The sequence below is a fragment of the Pinus tabuliformis genome, chromosome X (genome assembly GCF_031772625.1).
Source record: "Pinus tabuliformis cultivar Carrire ecotype Pingquan chromosome X, CPIR1, whole genome shotgun sequence".
Lineage (NCBI taxonomy): Eukaryota > Viridiplantae > Streptophyta > Pinopsida > Pinales > Pinaceae > Pinus > Pinus tabuliformis.
In genome coordinates this window covers 1,735,029,625-1,735,036,518 of record NC_142308.1, presented here as the reverse complement: position 1 = coordinate 1,735,036,518, position 6,894 = coordinate 1,735,029,625, and the positions used below count along the sequence as shown (strand labels likewise).

The following is a 6,894-nucleotide window of genomic DNA, read 5'->3' as shown; positions in this document are numbered from 1 at the left end:
TTTGAAGGATACTGCCATCGTAGACAAACCCACTGGTTGCAGCTGTTGCTATTGGTCATTATGTAAAAAAACTACCCTGTTGGTGGCTTCCTTTAGATATGCTTGTTGATGGGTTGCTTTCAGCAGATGAGTCATAACAAGTCTCAGTTTGTGCCTTGATTTTTTCAAGTGAAGCTTTCTTACAGGATATAGTATCTGAAGGTTGGGAGATTTATTTTGAGAAACTTCTCCAGTTTCCATGTCTCGAAAGGAGGTAATGATTGCTTCCAACTCCACTGCGTCCATTACAGTCCCCCCATCACCTTCATATTCAGACCCAACATTTAGTAATTTGTCTCTGCTTGGCTCTCCTGTACAAACGGGTGCTCCAAAAGTGCAGGTCAATTCAATCTATTCTGTGAAACCTTGTTCAAAAGACCCTTGGTATTTTAGAAAAACACAATACTAAGCCTTACTTTCTGGTCTCATATATAGAAACCGTTTACTGTCATTCCTCCATCAACGGAAATAACCTGACCAGTAATATATGAAGCTGCAGGTAGGCAAAGAAAAGCTACGAGGGATGAAACTTCATGAAGCTCAGCAAGACGCTTTAAAAGAGTACGATCAAGTATCTTTTCTACAAACTCTTTGTCTTCCAAGAGCTTCTCCACGAGTGGTGTTTTGGTATACCATGGTGCCACACAGTTAACACATATGTTGTCACTTGCCCACTCACATGCAAGATTCTTTGTTAGTTGGTTCATTGCTCCTTTGCTGGCGGCATATATGGTACCAGAGAAAATAACTACAACACCAGCAACAGATGAAATGAAAACAACGCTTCCCTTTTCTGATGCTTTTAGTAGAGGATGTGACAGCTGAGATGGATGACAAGCTGATTCAAAGTTGGTAGACATAAGAAATGAGAAATCCTCAGCTGTATAACCCATAATGGGCTTCCTCATCTTTGTACCAACATTATTAATCCACATATTGAGTTTCCCATTGCAAAACGAATAACATTTTCAATAAGCTCCTCTCATGCTGAACGAGATGATAAATCACAGACTGTACCATCAACTTGCAGCCCAGATTCCTTCCACTGAGTCAAACATTCATTAAAATCCTTCTCTGCATGCGAACATGTATAAACAGCAGCTCCTAAACTAGTTAATTTCTCCACAACAGCACGTCCAATTTCTTTTGTACCGCCAGTGACTAGGGCTGTCATGCCTTGCAGCGACCACCTCTGTTGTCTGCTACTTAAACTCTTCCCCATCCTACTCTATGTGCATGAAAAAATACAACCAACTTTGCAAAACACTTGATGAAACGAGTTCTCGGGATCCTATCTATTATCTCCTGGGCGCGCAGCAACAGACAAATTCAAGACATCTACTGTATAATTGTATGGTTGTTCGCGTATTAGTTCAGGAGTCATATAAAGAAGGGTCCCTTTGATTGAACGAAGCACCATCGTATTGCAAGACATAGCTCTTGCAAATCCAAAAGTCGCAAAGCTTGACAACACCTCCAGCACCATATGAGACCAAATTCAGAAAATCTGAAACAACTTCATTAGGATCCCCGGTAACTGCAACTCATAGACAACTCTGATTTTTCAAGAATCATCTTGTGAGCAACGCTCAAGCGTCCCGCATATGAATCGAAGAGCTCTCAAACACACTAACAGTTACTTGTAAACCCTCTCCAAAGTTTGGAGTTGACAAATACGATTCTGTTGGCTCCGGAGAATAAAATTGCAAGCCCTTTCTTATGCGCTCCTTAACCCATACAAAGCAGGATCTGACTTCATTATTTTGTTCATAGCTTGGGCCAAAAGAGGCGGCTTTGAACCAGGAAAGCAATTACCAAATGCAGAATGTAAATTGTAAGCAAGATCGATTGCAATCATAACACCAGTGGGTGATGAATAAATAAACATATTATCTGTTGTAAAGTCTAAGAATTTAGCTCTCGTACACCGTTCACGGTCATGAGGATCTAATCTATCATGATACCGATTATGTGGACACATATAGATCAACCAAACAGGCAAACCTATCTGCTGCAGTGCCATTTGTATTTATCAATTATGTTCATGCAAACGGCCTGGAATTGCGGTTTCTATTGAGAAGCGCATTATGTCCACTTTATGACCACCGCAACCCTTTGCTTGTACAACTGTCAACCGTTTCTTTGCAAGCACCCATATTTTAATCTATTGCATTACCGCCAATCTTGGAACATGAGTAATATAGAAAGGTAGCTCATTTCCATTCCTTACATAACGATATTTCCCTGGTAATTTTAGCAGAAAATGTTGACCGAATGCTCTCCCTTTCCTGGAATGTCTTGCTAAAAATCTTGATCTTAGAAGTATTTTCTCAAACTGCATATTCTCCATCTGAGGCCCAAACAAATTTGAGTACAGATCCAAAAGATCTATTCCTTCATGCCAGTGTTATATAAATTATGTATTCACCATCACCACATACAACAACAAATCTTCCATTTGGATTAATATTAGCAAAGGGGATCTAAATTTTCCCATAAAGACCCTTCAAACGAGAACGGAATTTGGAGGACAACAGTCAGTCTGGAGCGGAGTTCTTTGAGAAAGACATTGGATATATCCACATTATCAATAAATGTTTTCCCATCAGAGATTGGAGTAAGACGAAATATATCATTAAGGACACTAGACCTGTTCTTCCAGCTATTCCAACCTGCTCAGTCATGCTGAAGATGTCCCTGCTCAGCGAATCCCCAATTTCGTAGCGCTGCCAGTGCAAGATCAGTGTTTCCGCTACGAAATCACTAAAACAGGTGGCGCTGCGAAACTGCTAAAGGATTCATGCGCTGCAAAAACACTTTGCCCTTAAGCTAAACTGAAATTTTTTTTTTGCAACACTATTTTCAGTGATAACAGTGGCTCCACTTGGGATAGTGTGCCCTTGTGGTACTCTAAGAACTCGCAGGTCCAGTGCCTTATCCGTTTATGACAAACAGAAATTTGCTTGACAAGCATGACTGTAGGAGAAAGAAAGCTACATCTACTGAAAAAAGAAATGCTCAGTTAACCTTGAGCTTATTTGCATTTACCTTTACCTACCTACCCTAACCATTTCAACTTTTTTTCTGCTCAATCAATATGAAATTTCCAATGTAGCCAATCCTCTGCTTTATCTGATATTTGATTTCTTTGACCGCATTGGAGTTCAGAGCCAATCTGACAGTGTGATGACCGCTGCCACTGAAATTGTTTCTGATCTTCTTTGAAAAACTGAAATACTGGAGAGTAAAACTCTTCCATGTAATCAGCTACCGGATCCCAGAATACATGATCAGCTTGGTTCTCCTTGTAACTTTCCAGCTGTGCAAACTGATCTTCAACCACAGTGTTCAGTTCCTCCATCGTGAAAGAGAAAGGAACCAGCATAGTCTCCTTGCGTTCTGCCATAGAAAGCTTCTGAGAATAATGATCATGATCATGAAAACTGTATGCCTGAATTTGTCCTTCTAAACCTTCAATTTCTTTTTCAAGGTCCTCAGCAAATTCATCCAAAAATCTCATCCTATCCTCTGCCTTGCAGTCAAAAGATTTTAGATATGAGGATAATGACAAAGAAAAATTTTTATTTGTTTCTTCTTTACTATGATCATCATTCCATTGTTTGAAACCTTCAACTGAGGGAGAGTCTGCCACCAACTCTGACCTATCTATCCATTCCTCCAAAAACATGAGCCAAAGGTCTTGAAATGACTTAATGGATTTGGCAGGCAAGCATTCAACCCACTGTTTGCACTTCCCTTGAAGTGAATCATAGAATAACCTTATACAAACATCCTCATGTTTAACTCTCAGAAGCTCTAAAAATTCACAAAAATCTGATATATGATTCAAGGTTAAACTCAAATCTTCTCCGTTGTATTTGGGACCATTCCTTAGAAAATATGCATCCTTGGGAAAATGATTTGGGAAACCATGAATTCCTGAGAAATCTATGCATGCATACCTTGAACAAAGAATGGCAGCTTCTGGGTCCTTCATAACTCCAGTGGAATCACCATGAATGTATAAACCTTGAATTCTTCAACAATGGAGTCGCCAAGGTAGTTTTGCAGCCTCGAAAATCATTTTGAACTCCTGCTACCTTCAGAAATCCAATCTTCAAATTACGGGAGAGAGTAAGCTTCAGGCTCCCGGCAGACGCACCAAAATGTTATCACAAAATCAGTACTAAGGGCTGCAGCCAAGCAAGATTTCATGTAACTCTTTCAACCAGACTTTAGACCAAAGATTAGCCTCTTTGGTCAGAGAGGGCTCTCTCACAGACTTTTGATAAAAATCAATCACAACAACAGATGGCTAACTCTTCACACATTCATGAAAACAAAGCTGGTTGGACACATATCAAATTAGTCTTCATTGGGCTATGGAGTCTCACACCTTTAGTAAACAAAATCACAGTCATTTCATGGAAGTCAAGGCTCTTTGCATTAAATGTTCAAACATACTCCACAAAAACCACAGCTTGCCAAACACACAGGAAGTCAGAGCATAAGATATGAATTCTGAGTGATTGTGCTATAACAAGGCTGTTAAAAGAACATTAAGAAAATAAAACACTATCACATTTGAACAATATAATCCGTTGAGAATCTTGAGAAGAAACAACCACTGTTTTACTATTACTGTAATAAGTCTTTCCATTGGCCCAAATAAACTCTGTTTTTGTATAAAATCTCCAACCCCTATTACCTCCTAATCTGATCCCTTTATAGGAATTTATTCCTCTCTCTCTAGAATGGGCTCGAAGGCCCTATTAACTACTCCTACATGCTATTTAACTAATTCATTAATTACAAACATGCTGAGCTGTAATTACACAAAATCCTAATCAAACTAAAACACTAATTCCATTCTCCTCGTATGCTTGATTCTTCTTGGATCCTTGACAGCTGTCCTCCTTCAGTTAGGCTGAGATGGCTGAGCTAAAGATGCAAGGAACGCTGACTTTGGATGCTTGAAAGCGCTGATGGCTCATTAATTGACCAAAAGATGTGCTCTATTTTAACGGTCTCTGTCTCCCAACATTCTCCGAAAGTGTAGCAGCATGTTCCCAAATGTTTTAATAACCCCAGGTATGGAATGCTGCCATGTTTCTGATGTGCTGTAGGTGGTATTGATAGACAGGTGTTTCTCTTCCTCAACTCCCGCTCACAGTATCACAATAGCTGCTCTGCGCTTAAAATCATCACCTACAGCAGTTTCGTAGCGCGCTACGAAACTGCTGTGTAATTAAAAAACAGAGTTTACCTCTAAACTCCTCACAAAATTGAATAACTGCTGTTTACTAATCTTCACGGTTGCCATTTGAAGGATACTGCCATCGTAGACAAACCCACTGGTTGCAGCTGTTGCTATTGGTCATTATGTAAAAAAACTACCCTGTTGGTGGCTTCCTTTAGATATGCTTGTTGATGTGTTGCTTTCAGCAGATGAGTCATAACAAGTCTCAGTTTGTGCCTTGATTTTTTCAAGTGAAGCTTTCTTACAGGATATAGTATCTGAAGGTTGGGAGATTTATTTTGAGAAACTTCTCCAGCTTCCATGTCTCGAAAGGAGGTAATGATTGCTTCCAACTCCACTGCGTCCATTACAGTCCCCCCATCACCTTCATATTCAGACCCAACATTTAGTAATTTGTCTCTGCTTGGCTCTCCTGTACAAACGGGTGCTCCAAAAGTGCAGGTCAATTCAATCTATTCTGTGAAACCTTGTTCAAAAGACCCTTGGTATTTTAGAAAAACACAATACTAAGCCTTACTTTCTGGTCTCATATATAGAAACCGTTTACTGTCATTCCTCCATCAACGGAAATAACCTGACCAGTAATATATGAAGCTGCAGGTAGGCAAAGAAAAGCTACGAGGGATGAAACTTCATGAAGCTCAGCAAGACGCTTTAAAAGAGTACGATCAAGTATCTTTTCTACAAACTCTTTGTCTTCCAAGAGCTTCTCCACGAGTGGTGTTTTGGTATACCATGGTGCCACACAGTTAACATGTATGTTGTCACTTGCCCACTCACATGCAAGATTCTTTGTGAGTTGGTTCATTGCTCCTTTGCTGGCGGCATATATGGTACCAGAGAAAATAACTACAACACCAGCAACAGATGAAATGAAAACAACGCTTCCCTTTTCTGATGCTTTTAGTAGAGGATGTGACAACTGAGATGGATGACAAGCTGATTCAAAGTTGGTAGACATAAGAAATGAGAAATCCTCAGCTGTATAACCCATAATGGGCTTCCTCATCTTTGTACCAACATTATTAATCCACATATTGAGTTTCCCATTGCAAAACGAATAACATTTTCAATCAGCTCCTCTCATGCTGAACGAGATGATAAATCACAGACTGTACCATCAACCTGCAGCCCAGATTCCTTCCACTGAGTCAAGCATTCATTAAAATCCTTCTCTGCATGCGAACATGTATAAACAGCAGCTCCTAAACTAGTTAATTTCTCCACAACAGCACGTCCAATTTCTTTTGTACCGCCAGTGACTAGGGCCGTCATGCCTTGCAGCGACCACCTCTGTTGTCTGCTACTTAAACTCTTCCCCATCCTACTCTATGTGCATGAAAAAATACAACCAACTTTGCAAAACACTTGATGAAATGAGTTCTCGGGATCCTATCTATTATCTCCTGGGCGCGCAGCAACAGACAAATTCAAGACATCTACTGTATAATTGTATGGTTGTTCGCGTATTAGTTCAGGAGTCATATAAAGCAGGGTCCCTTTGATTGAATGAAGCACCATCGTATTGCAAGACATAGCTCTTGCAAATCCAAAAGTCGCAAAGCTTGACAACACCTCCAGCACCATATGAGACC

At 40.0% G+C, this 6,894-nt stretch overlaps 2 pseudogenes; both read right to left on the bottom strand.

The window, feature by feature from the left end:
* Window positions 1-464: 464 nt before the first annotated feature.
* On the bottom strand, window positions 465-1,261 carry LOC149146728 (tropinone reductase homolog At5g06060 pseudogene; annotated as a pseudogene).
* Window positions 1,262-5,825: 4,564 nt separating this feature from the next.
* On the bottom strand, window positions 5,826-6,622 carry LOC149146727 (tropinone reductase homolog At5g06060 pseudogene; annotated as a pseudogene).
* Between the last annotated feature and the right edge of the window lie 272 nt (window positions 6,623-6,894).